Raw genomic sequence first — 20,742 nt, 5'->3', positions numbered from 1 at the left:
CTATATCCCTCTTCAAGTGATAGCACCCCATTTGGGAACTTAACGTTCTGCTGTTCTGAGTCTATGTAGAGCGGAATTTCACGCCTGTGCCAGAAGGTCCCCATGACCCAGGCTTTTTCTTGCTCTACCTTTAGGACTGTTGTAGGGATTGACACTTGACCCGGAATATAAAACTCATTTCTAAGGCTTTCACTGGAATCATCAGGAAAGAGGCACTCTCTTCCCAGAGTGGGAAGGCTGCTGGATTGTGAGAATGTAAATCTGGAGCTGCTGGTGGCCATCATGCCATCACCATAAGATCTCAAGCCTGTTTGAGAATGAAGTCAGTGCAAAGGAAAGCAAAACTAAGAAGGAGTTCTAATAACATGCTGAGAACCTGACTCCAGCCATGTCTGAAGTTATCACCTTGACTTTTCATTCATTTGTTCAACAAGTATTTACTGAAAAGTTCATTATATGTCAGATACTATTTGGGGCATTGAAGACATATGTGTAAACCGAAAAAGGCATACAGGGAATTCCCTGATGGTCCACTGCCAGGGGCCAGGGTTCGATCCCTGGTCAGAGAACTGGGATCCTGCAAGCTATGTGGTATGACACCCGCCACCCCCACCCCCACCCCCCACCCCCACCCCCGCAAAAAAAGAAAGAAGCATACATCTCGCTCTCCTTGCTCTTCTGGGTAGGAAAAAAGGTGGACAATAAACTAAATAAAATGTACAGGTGTTAGTGATCAGTGTTAACAAAAATAAAATCAAGGGACTACTCTGATGGTCCAGTGGTTAAGATTCCACTCTGCCAATGCAGAGGGCGAGGGTTTGATCCCTGGTCAGGGAACAACTAAGATTTCATGTCTCTTGGCACTGCCAAAATTAAAAAAAAAAAAAAATGAAATGGAATAGAGATGAGTTCAGTTCAGTTCAGTTCAGTCACTCAGTCGTGTCAGACTCTCTGTGACCCCATGAATTGCAGCACACCAGGCCTTCCTGTCCATCACCAACTCCCAGAGTTCACTCAGACTCACATCCATCGAGTCAGTGATGCCATCCAGCCATCTCATCCTCTGTCGTCCCCTTCTCCTCCTGCCCCCAATCCCTCCCAGCATCAGAGTCTTTTCCAATGAGTCAACTCTTCACATGAGGTGGCCAAAGTACTGGAGTTTCAGCTTCAGCATCATTCCTTCCAAAGAACACCCAGGGCTGATCTCCTTCAGAACGGACTGGTTGGATCTCCTTGCAGTCCAAGGGACTCTCAAGAGTCTTCTCCAACACCACAGTTCAAAAGCATCAATTCTTCGGCACTCAGCTTTCTTCACAGTCCAACTCTCCCATCCATACATGACCACTGGAAAAACCATAGCCTTGACTAGACGGACCTTTGTAATTTTAAATAGGATGATCAGAGCAGACCTCACTATTAAGGTGAGGTCTTGGATACAAAGCTGAGGGAAGTGAAGAATTGAGTCATGGGACTATCTGGGGGAAGAATGATCCAGAGGAAATGTCAAGTACATGCTATACTTGATGTGTTAGAGGAATAGGAAGGAGGTCAATGTGACTGGAATGCGATGAGCAAAGGAAAGAGTAGTAAAAGATGAGATCAGGGCTTCCCTGGTGCCTCAGTGGTAAAGAATCCATCTGCAAATCAGGAGACTCAGGTTCGATCCCTGGTCCGGGAAGATCCCACATTCCATGGAGCAACCAAGCCTGTGCACCATATCTACTAAGCTAGTGCTCTAGATCCAGGGAACTGCAACTACTGAAGCTCAAACACTCTAGAGCCTTTGCTCCAAAACAAGAGTCGCCTCTGCTCACCACAACTAGAGAAAAGCCTACGAAGGAACGAAGACCCAGCACAGCCAAAAATAAATAAATTAATTTAATTATTTTTTTTAAAAAGATAAGGTCAAAAAGGTAACCAGAAGCCATATGGTGCAGGATAGTGTAGACTGTTGCAAGGACTTTGGTTTTTCTTTAACTAAGATAGTAGCCATTGGAAGATTTTGAGCAGAAGAGTGACATGATCTAACTTATGGTTTAAAGGATCTTCTGGCTCCTGCATGGCAAATGAAAGGAATAGAGGCATGGGCAGGAAGACCAGTGAGAAGGCTATTACAATAATACACGTGAGAGATGATGGTGGTTTGGAGCAGTGTTGTAGTTGCACAAGTAGAAATGATCGGATTTTTAATGGGTTTGAAAGAAGAACCAATAGAATTGTTTGACAGTTTGGATGTTGAGAGTGATTGAAAATCAGTGCCAAAGCATTTGACCTGAGCAAGTGGGAGGGTAGAGTTTTCATTGACTGAAATGGAGAAAGTTTGTGGGAGGAATAGACTTGGTGAAGGACAGCCAGAAAGGGAAGATCAGGGACAATGTTTTTAGCCATGTTGAGCTTGATTTGCTGATTGGACATCCAAGTTGAGGTAGCTACTAGGCTTCTGGTATGTGTGAGACCAGAGATCCACGCTGGCAATATCAATTTAAAAATCTCTATCATCTCCAAACCCCAAGGCCTCTTCAATCTAGTTTTCCTATCTTGCTGCTGCTGCTAAGTCGCTTCAGTAATGTCTGACTCTGTGTGATCCCATAGACAGCAGCCCACCAGGCTCCCCCATCCCTGGGATTCTCCAGGCAAGAACACTGGAGTGGGTTGCCATTTCCTTCTCCAATGAATGAAGGTGAAAAGTCAAAGTGAAGTCGCTCAGTCATGTCCGACTCTTAGCGACCCCATGGACTGCAGCCTACCAGGCTCCTCTGTCCATGGGATTTTCCAGGCAAGAGTACTGGAGTGGGGTGCCATCACCTCTCCTATCTTACTTGGCTCTAATATTCGTGAGTCCTTTGCTTCAGCAGGAAAGGTCCATCTCCTAACATTAGTTGTGCATTTTTATGTCTTCAGCTTTATTCCTTGTGGTAGACAGAATAATGGCTCCCCAAAGTACCCACATCCTAATCCCCAGAACCTGTGAATATGTTATTTTATGTAGCAAAAGGGACTTTGCAGATGAGATTAAGTTAAAGAGCTTGAGAGGGGAAGATTATCCTGGATTATCTGGGTGGGCTCAATGTAGCCACAAGGGTCCTCAAAGAGGGAGACAGGAGAGTCAGGATGAGAGAAGGAGATGTGACAACTGAAGCAGAGGTCAAGAGGATGCAGGGTCATCAGCCAAAGAATGCAGCAGTCTCTAGAAACTGGAAAAGGTCAGGAAACAGATTTTCCCCTAGAGCTTGTAGAAGGAACACGGTCTTAACACTTCAATTTTAGCCCTGTAGGACCTGTTTTCAGACATCTAATCTCTAGAACTGTAAGATAATGAATCTCTATTGTTTTAAGCCACTAAGTTTGTGGTGATTTGTCAGAACAGCAACAAGAAACAAATTCCTTCCTGCTGTGTCCCTGATCTGGATTTCTATTTTTCTTATCTGCAGCCTATTCTGATGCCCCCAGGTTCAGCATAATCTTTGGTTTTTAGCAAAATGTAAAAGACATTATTGGATGCTTATCATGTGCAAAGCATCTGGCTAAATACCAACAGATAAAGAATGCAAGATAACGAAGATGAGTAAGAGACTCTCGTGCCTCCCCACTTCAAAAGAGCTCATAGTCTGGAGCAGAGGAGGTAAGGTACAGAGGAATAGAGGTATGGACTAAGTTTGAGGGCACCAGCTAGGACCTTTGGTTATATTAGTAGGTGACAGTGAAAGTTGCTCAGTCATATCTGACCCTGTTTGACCCCATGGACTGTGTGTAGCCTGCCAGGCTCCTCTGTCTGTGGAATTCTTCAGGCCAGCGTACTGGAGTGGGTGGCCGTTCCTTTCTCCAGGGGATCTTCCCAACCAGGAATTGAACCGGGGTCTCCTGCATTGCAGGCCAATTCTTTACCAGCTGAGCTACCAGGAAAGCCCATATTAGTGGGTACCAGCTTTGAAATCCCATCCTGGAGTTCTCCCAGATTTGTGATTCTTATTTTCTCTTACTTTTCATTTGAAACCTAATTCAGTGATGTTACTGAGTCTACTATGTACAAGACACTGGGCTAGGTGCCATGGAGGATACCCAATACATAACTTGTGGTTCCTCAACTGCCATTGTTGTTTAGTTTTTTTGTGTATGTTTTGTCTGGACTCTGGGTCTTTTTGGTTTATGTAAGACACGTATATCCAGTACCTGCTTTGTTTCAAGTACAAAAGAAGATTCAGTGATGAATAGGTATCTTTCTTTCAGGTTCTCAGAATCTAGTAAGGAAGACTCTGAAAATAATGTTTATAAAACAATGAGATAAGTTTTATAAGAGAAGGGTGTGCAAAATGCTGTCTAAGGCTTCAGGGAGTAGATGTCACTTGATCCAGGGCTGAGGGATAAATAGATGTGCCAATGGAAAAAGTGAGACAGTGTGAATGAGAAGGTGATGGAAGGAGGGGTGATCAGGAAGGGGAAAAGGCAGTTTAAGGAGGAGGAACTGTACAAGTGAAAATGGAGAACTGTAGAAGAGCACAGAACGAGCAATAATAAGAATTTCAGTGAGGCTGGAGCATAGGGTATGTGGTGGGAGGACAGGAGACAAACCTAAAAAGTCAGGTGAATCAAGTTTAGAGGAGTCTCGTGTTCAGCTGAGTCTTTTCTGCTGTAGAAGATAGTCCTATGTTCTAGTCAGGTTTTTTGTATTTTATTTTTGTTTTTCTGACAAAGCAAAGAGTCTTTGTTGAGAAGAGGTGACTGTGCAGACAGCAGCTGGGTAAGAAAATCCAGGAGAACTGCTTTGCCACATGGCTCGCAGTCTCAGATTTATGGTAATAAGGCTAGTTTCCAGATTGTCTCTGGCCAATCATTCTGATTCAGGGTCCTTCCTGGTGGCTCACGCATTACTCAGCCGAGATTGATTCCAGCAAGAAGGATTCTGGGAGGTTGGTAGGACATATGGACTGGTGTCTCCTCTCCCTAGTCAGTTTTTGAGTATACTCTTTGGAAGGATTCTTTTAGCAGCATTTGAGAATTCAGAGATAATATGGAGGAGATAAAGGCCTGAACAAAATCAGGACCAGGGGCAGGGGTCGGGTGAAGAGAAGTAGAATTGTTGGGAAAGATTACATTAGTCTGTTCAGGCTGTTGTAATAAAATCCTGGAGCCTGGATGTCTTAAACAGCAGATATTTATTTTCTTACAGTCCTGGAGCTTAGAAATCCAAGATCAAGGTGCCATCAGGGTTGGTTTCTGGAGAGACTTTTCTTCCTGGCTTGTAGATGTCTGTCTTCTCGCCATGCCCTTACGGGACCTTCCCTCTGTATTCACATGGAGAGAAGGCTTTAGTGGCTCTTCCTCTTTTTGTTTTTTTTTTTAAACTTTATTGCATTTTCTTACAATATTGCTTCTGTTTTATGTTTTGGTTTTTTGGCCTTGAGGCATTTGGGATGTTAGCTCCCTGACCATAGATCAAACCTGCACCCCCTGTATTGGAAAGCGAAGTCCCAAACACTGGGAAGTCCCTTTCTTCCTCTCCTTAATAAGGACACCATCCTGTCAGGTTAACACCCCACCTTTATGACCTTTAACCTTCATTGCCCCCTTTAACCTTCATTAATCTTCATTAACCCTTCATTAACCCCCTTTAACTTTCATTGCCTTCTTAAAGGCCCAGTTACCAACTACAGTCACATTATCATCATATGAATTTGCGGAGGATACAATTCAGTTTGTAACAGAGATATATCTGAGACAGAATCAACAAGACATAGTTACCTATTTGATAACAGTGACTAATATTTTTATAGTGTTTGTAATTTACAGAATTTTTTCCCACATCTATTATCTGGTTAGACCTTCACAACACTGTGGGAAAGGGATATTATTATCCCCATTGCACAGATGAGTAAACAGATTAAAAGAAGTTAAATAATACATCTGAGGCCTTATAGCAAGTAAGTACAGACCCTGGCACTGAACCTGGCCTTCGACTTGGAATTCCATGCCATTCTGATTTTCTTGTGAGAAGTGAGGGAGTAAAGAGGACTGAAAAGTTGAGGCCAGCTTGGATCCCTTACCCTTATTCTCTGGGGAGCCCAGACTCTCTCTTAAGTCAACTGCTTACTCAAAACACATTCAAACTCCTGCTACTCCCTCCTACCTAGGAAACTCTATATTATCTCTAGCCCCCTCCTCTAAGGTCTTTAGAAACACACATCTGCTCTCTCCTTTCTTGTGGGAAGTTATGTTGGGGGGGGGGGTGAATATAGAAATTTTAAACTTTTTTTTCATAATTTACACTGGTACCGAGAGAAGGATTTTCTCTTTCCTCTTAACTGGCTAATTCTTACTCATGCCTTAAAACCAGGCTTATAGGTCACCTCCTTCATGACCTCTCCAGAATTGATGAGAACATGTCTGTGAGCACATAGTGCCCCAATATATTTCTGTCATCATATCTTGAATCATAAGATTGTGTAAGTTCCTTCAGGGCAGGCTGATATTCCTAGTATCTAGCAATAGCACCCACTTTGTGTCTGTTACATGTTGAATAAATGAATGATTTCATACATTGTGACATTCCTCCCACACCACAGAGCCCTTTTACTCTTTATCATTCCTCTCAGATACAGTCTGACTGCTTGTATCACTGAAGGTTCAATGCAGAAAACAAAACCCCCTCCAAGTAGTACAAGGATATGAAGACATACGTGCTTACAAACTCACTTGGAATGTCTAGAAGCACCCACTCTGGGCTGAAACTCCAGCAATGGAGCTCCAGAACATGATAAAAGTGCTCTATCAGACGAGCTGCTACCTCTGCCATAGTCAGAGAGGGTGGAGCACCTGGACGTCTCCACTGATGATGGGGCTTGAGAACAAGTGGTCGCAACTGTGATCCAGGGATCTGGAAGCTATAATCAGGACATTGCCGCCGCTGCACTCTGATGCAACCACCTCTCAATGTTTGCAAAGCTTGAGACATCACTGGGCTGCTGCAGTAGAAATAGATCACATCTCCAAGGCCTTGCTTGCCAGGAGAAATAGCCAAAGTAGCAGAGGGATGACCTTTGTCTCACTTCTGCCTCTTAAATCTCACCCAAGTACATCTGACTGACTACAAGGTATGTTGAGAAATATAATCCTTATTTTTTTCAGCCTCTGCAGTATAGGAAAGCACACTGGAAGGAAAAAACATGTTAGGAACGTGGGAATATATGCTGAATGCTAATAAACATATCCACTACTCTGCTTGTATGACAATCCACCCAATGTCTTAATCACCTGTAACTGGGTCTCTTCGTCTCCCCTCCCCCCGCCTTCCCTCCCCAGCCCCCATCCCACTCCCACTCCCCCAACCCACCCAGGGGCCCCTGCTGGTGACTATCTCTGGTCCTGTCTCTCAGTCCTCTCCTTTAGGCTACAGTTTGCCCTTTTCTGTGACGTGGATGAGGCCAAAGTTCTTAGTTATCCTTAGCACAGTCCTTTATAGGACAAATGGATATACTGGACTTCATCAAAATTAAAAACAAATGCTCTTTGAAAGACATTGTTAAGAGAACTAAAAATAAGCCACAAACTAGGAGAAACGATTACAAATCACATATCTGACAAAGGACTTGTATCTAGAACACAGAAATAACTCTCAAAAATCAATAATAAGAAAACAAACAGCCCAATAAAAGAAATTGGGCAAAAGATTTAGAGGCTTGTTCAGCAAAGAAGATATATGCATGACAAATAAACACATGAAAAGATATTCAAATCATTAGTCATTAGGGAAATACAAATTAAGACCACAGTGAAAAACCACTATATACACACCTAAAATTTAAAGTGATCTGAGTGTTGGAAAAGCTGTGGAGAACTTGGATCTCTCATATTCTGCTGGTGGGAGTGTAAAATGAATGGTACAACCCTCTGGAAACAATTCGGAAATTTTTTTTTAAGTTAAACATACTGTGTAAGATGGTATGGGTAACCCAAACAAACTTCTTGGCCAACCCAATACCTACTATATGATTCAGCAATTGTACTCCTAGATATTTACCCCAGGGAAGAAGAAACCAATGAGCACAGAAAGATTTGTACACAAATATTCTCGGCACCTTATTTATAAGGGGAAAAAAAAAGTCCCCTGGAAGCAACCCCAAATTCATCATCAGGTAAATGAATAAACGATTTATGATAAATCAGATCAAACCAGTCAATGCTAAAGGAAATCAACCCTGAATATTCACTGGAAGGACTGAGGCTGAAGCTGAAGCTTCAATACTTTGCCCACCTGGTGTGAAGAGCTGACTCACTGGAAAAGACCTTGATGCTGGGAAAGATTGAGGGCAGCAGGAGAAGGGGGAGACAGTATGAAATGATTGGATAGTATCACCGACTCAATGGACATGAGTTTGAGCAAATTCTAGGAAATAGTGAAGGAGAGAGGAGCCTGGCATGCTACAGTCCATGGGGTCACAAAAAGTCGGACATGACTTAGTGACTGAACAGCAAAAAATACAATGGGATACTTCTCAGGAATAAACAGAAATGAACTATGATTTCTGTTTGAACAATAAATAGAAATAAACAATAAACAAAAATGAACTGTGATTCATTCACATCAATGAATGAATCTCAAATTTATGGTGAGTAAAAAGAGGCAAAAGAAAAAAGAGTATATATTGTATGAGTCCATTTACATAAAATTCCAGAAAATTCAAACCAATCTAATAGTGATAGAAAGCAAGTCAGTGGTTGGCTGGGGATGAGGAGGGTGAAGGCAAGAGAAATCGTCGCATGAAACAAAGGGGCATGAGGAAGTTTGAAGGGATAATGAATCATTCTTTATCTTGACTAGGGTAATGGTTTCATGTAAAAAAATCATGAAATTGTACACTTTAAATATGTGCAGCTTATTATATGTCAATTATACCTAAATAAAGTTGTTTAAATTTAAAATAAAGCAGAGGCCTTTGAACTGGGAAAAAACTGCTATGCTCCTCGTGTGTGTGTTTTCCAAGATCTTATTTCTCCAATCAAGCATCACACACAGGCCCCCTGGGCCCAGCAGTGAAAGCTCGGAGTCCTAACCATTGGCCCACCAGGGAATTCTCTCACTTCTCTCACTTCGTGAATGTCTGATGTCTGTCTTCCCCTATACAGTGAAAACATCATAAAGGCTAAGGCCATGCCTATTTGCATCTCTAATGTTTAACACAGAACCTGGTGCTTGTTAGGGATTTGACAAATCCATGTTGAAGAAAGAAAAGAGAGAAGAGTTGAGAAGAGCTCCAAGTTTTAACCCTGAGTGAAAGAGAAAATGTGTCGTTGTTGATAGATAGGGAGGAATCAGGAGGCAAGGCAGAGGTGGAACACCCTAAGAGGGTGAAAGGGAGCCACGTGACACTATGTCCGCAAAGCCAAGGGGAGAGATAATCTCAGGCAGGAGGGTTGGGAAAAGGCCTTCGGATTTTTGGATTCCGCAGTTAGACAGCATTGGCTCCCTGAAGAAAGCGATTTCAGACAGATACCGGGTTGTTTTCCCTCCCCAGTCTTCCCTATATACAAAACACAAAACTTCCCTATACAGTAGAACACCTACTTGGCTTCCTCCATCTTCAACAAGCTGCCATTCTAGTCCAAGCCCTCATTGTTCCTCATTTGTTCTGTTCCAATAGGAGTTTCTTGGATGCCACTCTTGTTCTCTTCTGTCACAAGTTAGAGTGATTTTTTTTTCAAGTTGTACACTTTATTTATTTTTAATTTTTGGCCTCACAGCATGTGAGATCTTAGTTCTTTGATGAGGGATTGAACCACATTCCTTGCATTGGAAGCAGGGAGTCTTAACCACTGGACCACCAGGAAAAGTCCCTAGAGTTTTAAAACTAGAGACACAGGTCCTGTGCCTAGTTCTTCCTTGGAATCTCCTTGTCATTCAGTTTATCTCTCCACTGCAATGATTGGCACCCAAATGTGTTCAAGCTATGAAACTCTCAAGCTACATCACATCATCAGCTGGAATCAAGAAAGGAAACTACATAGGATATTAGTGATATATTTCTGCCTAGCAAATAACCCCAAAACGTTGAGGCTTGAAACAACAAAACCAAAAAAAAAAACCTATTATCTTACATTTTCTGAGAGTCAGGAATCTGGGAGAGGCTTAGTTGGGTGCTATTGTCTCAGGAACTCACATTAGGTTGCAATAAAGCTTTCGGCTGCAGCTCCAGTCATCTGAAGGCTTGATTTCTTTTTTTTTTTTTTAGTATCTATTTATTTGGCTGTGCTGGGTCTTAGTTGAAGCGTGTGGATTCTTTAAGTTGCAGCATGTGAGGTCTTTTAGTTGTGGCATGCTGAATCTGTTTTAGCTGTGGCATACAAACTCTTAATTGTGGGATCCAGTTCCCTGATCAGAGATTGAACCTGGGCCCCCTGCATTGGAAGCACAGAATCTTAGCCACTGGACCACCATGGAAATCCCCAACTTGATGTACTTTTAAGATGCCTCATTTACATGGCTGTTGGTCAGATGCTTCACTTCCTTACTAGTTGTTGGCAAAAGGCCTCAGTTCCTCCACCACCTGGGCCTTTCCACAGGGCTGCTTGAGTGTCCTCCTGACATGGCAGCTGTGAGCAGAGAGAGAGCAGAGAGGAAGCTGCAGTGCTTTTTCTGACCTAGTGTTTTTACCTAATCCTCATCACTTCCACTTTATAGACAGTCCCCAACTAACCATGGTTAAACTTACGATTTTTCGTGTTTATGATGGTTTGAAAGTGATACACATTCCTTAGAAACTGAAGTTAGAATTGTGAATTGTAATCTTTTCCTAGGCTATTGAGATGCAGTGCCATACTCTTCCCTAAAGGGGATCATGACGGTAAACAACTGATGCTGTTACAACCATTCTGTACCCATACAAGTATTATATTTTTCACTTTCGGTACACATTGAATAAATTACATGAAATATTCAACATTTTATTATAAAATGTTGTGTTAGATGATTTTATTAGCCCAACTGTAGGCTAATAAGTGTTCTGAGCACATTTAAGTTAGGTTAGGCTATGGTGTTATGTGGCTTAGATGTATTAAGTACATTTTCAACCTAAAATATTTTTAATTTTTGATGGGTTTATTGGGACAAAGTCCCATAGTAAGTTGAGGAAGATTTACATTCTATTTATTAGAAGCAACTTAACATCCAGCTCATGCTTGAAGGGAGGAGAATTAAGCTCTGCTTCTTGAAGGGAGAGGACTTCTCATGTGAGGCAGTGGTAGAGAATCCCTCTGCCAATGCAAGGGACAGAAGAGACGTGGGTTTGATCCCCGGGTCAGGAAGATCCCCTGGAGTAGGAAATGGCAACCCACTCCACTATTCTTGCCTAAAAAATTGCATGGACAGAGGAGCCTGGCAGGCTATAGTCTGCTGCTGCTGCTGCTGCTAAGTCACTTCAGTCGTGTCTGACTCTGTGAGACCCCATAGACGGCAGCCCACCAGGCTCCCCCGTCCCTGGGATTCTCCAGGCAAGAACACTGGAGTGGGTTGCCATTTCCTTCTCCAATGCATGAAAGTGAAAAGTGAAAGTGAAGTCGCTCAGTCGTGTCTGACTCTTAGTGACTCCATGGACTGCAGCCTACCAGGCTCCTCTGTCCATGGGATTTCCCAGGCAAGAGTACTGGAGTGGGGTGCCATTGAGATCGCAAACAGTCTAAGCACATGCACATATACCTGAAGGGAGAAATCTTAAAGAACTTGTGTTTATCTATTTTAAAACCGTTAAAGGAAGGCAAAAGAAAAAGGTATGTTGAAGCCTTAAGGCAAGAAAGATTTTTGTCATCAGTTGTGAATAGTCATTCAAGGAGCCAGTGCAGTAAAACAGTGGTTATACAATGCAGTGCTTCTCTACTGAAACCGAGTCCCTCTAAAACTTAGTTCCCCTGCAGAGTTTGTGATTAACTTCTCTGTCCAAAACTTATTCCCTTTCTTGTCTCCTCTGACTTCAGTCCTGTGCTAACTGAATGCTAATCAATCAGAGTCAGATGGCTAAAATTGTTGTTGTAAGTAACACAACATACAAACAAACACCATACAAACTACTACCATACAAACTACCACCATACAAACTCAGGCTGTTCCTCCAGGGCAAGATGAACTAAAAGACCCCCAAGCCATGAACCACCTGGCCAGAGAGAGAATCATAAACCAGAGATATCCTGGCTTCCAAAACTACAATGAAGAAATGTCACAAAGTTGTCACAGGACAATGATTAATCCCAGCCTCTTGGCTCTTCCCTTTTAAAAATCCACTAACTCAGGACCTAGTGGGAGTGGATCTGAGGATTGTCTCCCACACCCTTGCTTGGCACCCTGAAATAAATTCTTGAAAGTGAAAGAGAAAGTTGCTCAATTGCGTCCAACTCTTTGTGACCCCATGGACTTATCCAGTCCATGGAATCATCTAGGCCAGAATACTGGAGTAGGTAGCCTTTCCCTTCTCCAGGGGATCTTCCCAATCCAGGGATTGAACCCAGGCCTACCCGCGTTGCAGGCAGATTCTTTACCAGCTGAGCTACCAGGAAAGCCCAAGAATACTGAACTGGGTAGGTTACCCCTTCTCCAGCGGATCTTTTCAACCCAGGAATCGAACTGTGGTCTCCTGCATTACAGGCGGATTCTTTACCAGCTGAGCTATCAAGGAAGCCTAAATCCTTGCTTTGCTGCAAACTCCTGCTGCCAGGGTTGGCTTTCTGTGTGCCCTGGGCACACGAGCCCTTTGCTGTGTTTCACTACCTGCACCCATGACAGAGGCAGGATGAAGATGAAGTGGATGAAGAGGTTGGCCAAGTGTCCGGAGTTTGGAAGTGGTGATGGAATAGAAGAGTGTAGACTTTATTTATTTATTGGCTGTGCTGGATCTTCATTGCTGCAAGCCGGCTTTCTCTAGTTGTGGTGAGTGGGGGCTACTTTCTAGTTGCGGTGCGGGGGCTTCTCATTGCAGTGGCTTCTCTTAGTGTGGAGCACAGGCTCTAGGCGAGTGGACCAGTAGTTGCAGAGGATGAGCTTCGTTGCTCTGTGGCATGTGGGATCTTGCTGAACCAGGGATCAAACCTGTGTCCCCTGAATTGGCAGGTGGATTCTTAACCACTGGACCACTAGGGAAGTCCTGAGTATAGATTTTAGAGTGCTGGGAAATACTAAAGTAATTGATCTGAAACTCAGACTGAAACTCAACAGAAATGGAGAGAGCTAATTACATCTAAGACCAAAGCATCTCTCATAGCTCTTCACAGAAACTAACTTAATCTATTTGAGTTTCAGTTTCCTCATCTATAAAATGGGACTGATAATATCTGCATTACCTTCTCCACTGGAGTTTTTATACAGAGAAAGTGAAACGACAGATAGAAAATTATTTTGAAAAGAGTAAAGCATTCTTCTAATACTCTTGCTACTGTTAATCACTGCCCTCTGAAAAGTTACAATGGGCTGAGTTGATAGTAAAAAATACTGTAAACTGTGTAGTTTAGTTGTTTTCTTCTTCTGGTCTTCAGTAATAATAGCCTACAATACTGTGATTTGAAAAAGAAAGCTCAAGTTTTGTTTCTTCACTTCTGTCCCTCAGATGTCAATGGAAATGCAAATGAGATCTGGGAAGTGAAAAGGCTCCTCCTGAATCTTAAGCAGAATATTAAATACACATTTATGGGTGATGGTGCGGGTTTTGATGTGTTTCAATCCTGTTCACTGCTTGTTCTCATAATCACTGGGCAGAACAAGGTCAGCAAGTTTGAAGGAGGGATTGGAGATATAAGAGTAGACAAGGAAAAGTGTAAGATTCAGGGAAGCCATGTTTATCGTTATTGTTAGGAAACCAGTCAACCTCCCTATGGCTAAGTTGAGAGTAGGACCCGCAGTCATTCCAAGCTATCCCTCTCATCCTCCTCTCCTTCCTTACCCTGCTTTTCACCTCCTCCCTAGCTTCTGGAATGTAGACTCTGTTGCTGTCTTCCCACCTCCTTCCTATCATTTTTCTTTTTTAAAAAATTTATTTGTTGACTGTACCAGGTCTTAGTTGTGGCACGTGGAATTTTTATTATTATTATTTATTTGCAGCATGCAATGTCTAGTTCTCTGACCAGGGATGAAACCTGGGCCCCCTGCTTGGGGAGCTCAGAGTCTTAGCCACTGGACCACCAGGGAAGTCCCTTCCTCACCATTTTTTAAGCTCCCCAAGCTCTTAATGTCAAGTACAACTGCTCTTTTCTTTCAAAGATTTTATTAAAATACAAAAACACACAGAACTTTACAAAATTGCATTAACAACACATGCCAATTTTATGAGATGCAGTATAGCTTAATGATTAAGAATAAGGGCTTTAGAATGAGATACCCAGAGGTCAAACTGAAGCTCTGTGACCTTGGGCAAACTGAATCTTAATTTCCTCATCTTAAATGTAGTATTCGTTGCTGCCTCGCAGGGTGATTATAAGAATTAAATTAGTTTATACATACAAAACATCTTATCCATTGACTAACATGTAAGAAACAGTGCACAATACATATTTACTAGTATTATTATAGAAAGCAAAGGAAAAAAAAATTACCTGAATTCCCTAGCAGTCCAGTGGGCCCGGGGTTTAGTACCTGGTCAGAGAACTAAGACCCCTCAAGCCGTGCTGCATGATCGAAAACAAAAAAAACAGGAACAGAAAAATCTTACCTATAATCACAAGTGTTTTGCTTCTGCTAATAAAAACAGACCAAAAATAACACTACAAATATGCGGAAGTTATGAAGCTTAAGAAATCTTTCTGGAGTCTTTTGCTTCTTGGTCATTAGTTACATCTACACTCCTTGAAATGACTGGAAACCCAACAGAATTTTCCTTCAAATTCACGTTGTGGGAGGAGGTCGCTTAGCTTTCTCTTCTCCTACTAGCTCCCTGCCTAGCCCTGTGTCCCATAACTTCCACTCTGTCCCAGGTTTGGGGCTGGTAGTTGTCCCAAATTGCCTGTCCTGCTTTTAGCACTAAAAGTCCCGCATTCTGAGAAACCTCCCTGACCCAGGTAAATAGATGGTTGGTCTTTTGTTCCCTTAATCTGAGGTTGGACATACACACTCGGAGGATCTTCAGGTAGACTGGGTGATGGCCATTTCCCTGGGTCTCTGTGCTATCTGGAAATAGTCTCCTTGAGTCGTTTCCAAAGAATATGTCTATGCTTTCTAAAAGCCAAGTTCCAGGCCCTCCTGGGAGGTGCATTTTATGTAACTGAACTTGGCATTGGTGGGTAGAATGGGAACCAAAGGGTAAACGGTGAGACGGACAAATAAAGAAGCAATGGGAAAAGAAGTCAAAGTCTAATTTAGGAATCCTGTCAGCTTAAATTTCGCAATGTTTTTAAAGGATCTAGAGTCCAGTGCCTATCAGATAGTAGGTACTTCAACAGCAGCTATGGCCTACTGCTTTAAATCACATTTTAAGATTTTTCCCTTGGTTTTCTTCCTATTTCCCCCCATCAAGCAGTCGGTGGACTTTATGTTTATTGTCTTCGTGGAAGATATGGCAAGTAGAGCAGGGTCGGTGAACAAATGATGCCTGCTAAGCATTTTACTTACTGGCAAAGTACTCAAGGGCATGGGTATAGTATCTTGGACAGATAAAAAAGGACCTTCATTTCACCAAACTAAGAAGAATCTCCCTCCCCTGGATTAGAGACAGGATGGAGGGGAGGTCTGTAGGGGCCTGAGAGCAGAGGGTTTCTGGACCAAGTAAACCCATCTATATCTTCAGGGCCAGGAGAATGATATGAATGGGGTGAAGCAGGCAGGGTTTTTAAAAAAAGCTATTTGTTTTATAAGCAAACTCTATCTGCTCCATCCATTCATATTCTCTCATTAAATTGGATTTCACTGACACAGACCCAGTTAAATGCACTTCCCAGGCAAGAATACTGGAGTGGTTGCCATTTCCTTCTCCATAAATGCACTTCACACACACCTAAAACAAATAGGAATTTTTAAAATATTTAACTTTTTACTTTCTTTCAATTTGAAAAATTTGGGAGAAAAAAAAGCACAGACAATAATAATAAATGCCCATGTTCCCATTGGTTACAATTAATGAATGTTAAGATTTCATAACTTTTTCTTCAGAAAATTTCTCGTAAAGATAGGATATTATAAATACATCAAAACTTTCCTTAATCTCACTCACAAAGCATCCTCTGAGACCCCTATTATCATGATTCCAAACCCGAGTCTCCTGCATTGCAGGCAGATTTTTTACCATCTGAGCCACCAGGAAAGTCCAATGTTTATACAAGTTTTGGACAAAAAAGTCCAAGTTTTTTAAAAAAACTTTCTAAAACCTGTAAAATGTTACGGAAAAAAGCCCAAAGAACTTTCTGGCCAACCCAATATTTAAACAATATATACATTACTGTTCTGAGTGTTACTTTATATTTAAGTCAGTTGTACCATTTTGGGTGTAGCATTATATAATTTGTTTTCATTCATATTGTGTTGAAGATGTGTCCATGTTGATACATATGAATCTACTACATTTGTTGTAGCAGCTGCACTGGTTTTTCACTGTGTAAACTTGTTTCTCAACCTTTCTTTTGTTATTTTCCCCAAAGAGAAAATTTTGTTAACTACCAGTTATTAAATGAATAACATTCAATTTTAATTTAATTTCTTCCAACAAGAGAAAAAAAGTACTAAGGAATAAAATTTTCATTGGCTAGAACTGAGCTTTGGGGAGTTCACAAACCACAAGCCACACCTAAGTTTCGGCCCCCTGAGAACCAACTTTCACCATTTTCAGGGTGATATTTGCCCCTGTTTAGAATGTATGGTATAAATATACCATGTTTCTAACTTTTTGTTGCAAAGAAGAGTTTAGTTTTATATTTTTATACATACGCATTAAAATATTAATATATCCCTAGAAGTTATGAGGTATGTTCATTTAAGCTTTGCTGCTGCTGCTGCTGCTGCTAAGTCGCTTCAGTCATGTCCGACTCTGTGCGACCCCATAGACAGCCTCCTACCAGGCTCCCCCATCCCTGGGATTCTCCAGGCAAGAACACTGGAGTGGGTTGCCATTTCCTTCTCCAATGCATGAAAGTGAAAAGTGAAAGGGAAGTCACTCAGTCGTGCCCGACTCTTAGCGACCCCATGGACTGCAGCCCACCAGGCTCCTCCGTCCATGGGATTTTCCAGGCAAGAGTACTGGAGTGGGGTGCCATTGCCTTCTCTGGTCCCTGGGATAGATCTTGTTAAATTGTTCCCCAAAATGTTTATGACAGTTTTCCATTACACCAGTAGCATATTATTTTCTGTTTTTCCACTTCTTTACGAAAGCTGGAGTTATCAGGCTTTTTGATTTTGCCAATCTATGTAAAATGGTCTATCATTGTTTTAATTTGCATTTTTCTAAATACTAGTGAGACCGAACATACTTTCCTTTGTCTATTGACCATTTGGTTTTTCCCTTGGGTGAACTGCCTGTTTATACCCTTTGCCCATTTTTACGTTGGTTTTGGTCTTTTTCTTACTGATTTGTAGAAAAAACACACTTGTCCATGCCACCCCATGACAAAAACCAACAACCACTTTATTAAGCCTATGGAATCTATGAGATAGGAATTTGGAGAGGACACAGCAGGATATCAGCTGGGAAGATGAATTGCTAGAATCATCTGGAGGCTGGGATCATCCAAAGACTTCATTGCTCACATGTGTAACATCTGGGCTAGGATGACTCAAAAGTTGGTTCCATTGTGACTGTTGATGGGAGAACCTATACAAGGCCTCTTCAAGTAGCTTAGACTCACAGGCTAGCAGTTGGGTTCTAAGAAAGTCTTCAGAGAGTATTCCAAGAAACAGTGCTCCAAGAGAAACAGGCAGAAGCTGCATGGTCTCTTATGACCTAGCACTAGCAGTCACACAGCAATACTTCTATAGTCTATTATGGGAAGTAGTCATGAGCTCGTTCAGATCCAAGGGAGAGGGAATAGACTTACTCTGTTGATAAGTGTCAAGCATTCAAGGCCATTTTAGAAAACCTACCCCAATTATGGCTCCAGATTCAGCAATTCCACACCTAGGAATAGGCCCAAGAGAAATCAAAACATATCTTCACACAAAAGCTTGTACATGACTATTCACAGCAGCATTATTGATAATAGCCAAAAAGTGTAAACAACCCAAATGTCAATGGATGAATGGATAAACATCCCTTCTCAGCATGTCTTCTCTTATACTCTTTAAACCATAATCCTAGCATTCTCAGACTGTGATCTCTTTCAGTGTTAACCACATCCCTACCCTCCACATATCAAGGATAAAACAAGAGGCATAATGTCATATGTGCACTCATGTGGCACGACTTAAGACTGATGTGGGTGGGAACACGGCATCATCACAGCATTCAGAAACAGAAGAGGACATTAGTTGGGAAGGCCTTTTGACACTGTGGACCAACAGTTTTAAAAGCACTCAGAAGCGATCTTGGAGGAGAAAGGTGGGGCTACTCCCAGAGGACTGCTTGACATACATTCCACAGTCTTTGAAGGAGATGCAGTGAATGCCCTGGATGTCAGTGGTAGGATGGGTGGGGGGTGGGGTGGTGGGGGTGGCTTGTGTGTGGTGATGTACAGAAGAAGAAATGCCTGCGGTCACTCTGTTTCCTCTGGTGCTATGGACCACACACAGCCCCACAGTCAGAACACAGACAGGAAAGGATCAATACAGGGACCCATACACACAATTCGAGCCCAAGGCTTAGTAGAAGACTCTTGGCAGCCCAGAGGCCTCAGTTCATCTTCTGTCTGACCCCCAAGTAGGCCTATCAGCATGATCCTGGAGATCCAATCTCATGGATTCCACAAAAGAAATATTATCCTGGCCAGCAAGAGTGATCAGGCTGCCCTCTTGGGGCAGAGACTTGATCACAGGGCCTTGGGATAATGCTATAGACATGAGTTCCAGAGTTCCTTGGGCATCCTGGAATTGGAGAATCCCATGAAGGGGAGAAATTTGAACAAGAGCTCAGCAGGACCCGATCTGGGCTGAACCTTGATGCCATAACTGGCCCAGATTGGTCCCAGGCACATGAGGAAGACTTAGAAAATTTCTAGGAAGGCCCTCCAAAGCATGAGGCCCTCTGAGGCATGAGACGCAGGACAGGGCTCTGGTAATAAGGGTATTATTATAAGGAAGTGATTGTTATGCAACTGTGAGGATAAGTTGTAAAAAGGGCTTCCATCTAGTTGTCTCTGCTTCTGGGATTGCTCTTTCTGGAAAAAGCCAGGCCTCAAACTTGAGGACATTCAAACAGCCCTAAGAAGGAACGCATTTGGAAAGCTTCTAAGGTCTGCTACCAACAGTCAGCACCAAATTGTCAGCCGTACCTTGGAATAATTCCTCTAGCTTCAGTCAGTCCTTTGGATGACTGCATCCTTTGTTGACATCTGATTGCAACCTCTTGAAAGACCCTGAGCCAGAAATGGAGTGAATAATCTATGTCTTCAATGAATGAGTAACCTATGTCAGTATATACTATCCAGGCCAAATTCTTAGCAACCTCTTGTTCTAGGTGGATAATTCAGTATTAGCCTGACAAAAGGTTTCTTGTGCCTTAAGTATAGAAGGAAATAGTTACTGCTATACCTTAAAGGACACCAGTACAGATGTAAAAACTTCTGCAGCAACCTGTGTAGATCGAAGACCAGGAACCAGATAGGCCCTGTTCCCAAGCACTTTAGCCCCAGAAATGTGACAGAAATTAGGGTGGAATAGGGACAGAAATCTCAAGGAAGACTGATAATACATATTTTTTCCACTCTGATGGAATAAGGTTCAGAGTAAACATTAGGTTGCACTACAAAAAATAAAATGTTATTGCATATCTGAGTTTGTGTTCCAAGAATCATACCCTGCCCATTTGTATTCTTTATGAAAAAAGATAACCATTTTACCCTTCTAGGGAATTCCCTGTCAGTCCAGCAGTTAGAATTCCATGCTTTCACTGCCCAGGGCCTGGGTTGCACCCTGAATCAGGGAGACGCTGCCAAAGAAAAAAAAGGAAAAATAACCTATCCTTCTAGAAAGCAGTTTCCTAAATCTTTCATTCTGATTTGATATTCACTGATGAAATCCTTAATCTAAATTTCTTCCCTTGTTTTGCTAGAACCTTTTCTGTCCAGGGGCTTGTTTCCTTATTTGTAAAATGAGGGTCAGGGGTGGATCTATGCTTTGTACAGCCCAAAACATCTACAATTGTAGGGCTGTATTTCAGAAAAAGAATACAAAATTATGTAATAAAGTCAATATTTATTTAGAATAAGAATATTAATAAATCATTACAGATTTTAAAATAATGACAAAACCACAAACATCACCCCAATCAAAAAAATTACATTATTATTACTAACTGGGAGGGATTGGGGGCAGGAGGAGAAGGGGACGACAGAGGATGAGATGGCTAGATGGCATCACTGACTCGATGGACGTGAGTTTGAGTGAACTCCGGGATTTGGTGATGGACAGGGAGGCCTGGCATGCTGCAATTCATGGGGTCGCAAAGAGTCGGACACGACTGAGCGACTGAACTGAACTGAACTGCTTGCAAACCACTTTAAGCTTTTTTTCTTTTTCTACTTTTTTTGGCTGCATACTTTTTGCCTCTTCGTATGACCATGTTGTATTATTTTTGTAGAGATATTAGAAAAATAAATCAGCAAAAAAAAAAAAATAGTTCTGAAAAAAACTGATAGTGT

This window comes from Bos taurus, chromosome 5 (genome assembly GCF_002263795.3).
Source record: "Bos taurus isolate L1 Dominette 01449 registration number 42190680 breed Hereford chromosome 5, ARS-UCD2.0, whole genome shotgun sequence".
In the NCBI taxonomy this organism is placed as follows: Eukaryota; Metazoa; Chordata; class Mammalia; order Artiodactyla; family Bovidae; genus Bos; species Bos taurus.
The sequence above is the reverse complement of the archived record's forward strand: the minus strand, read 5'-3'. Positions refer to the sequence as shown.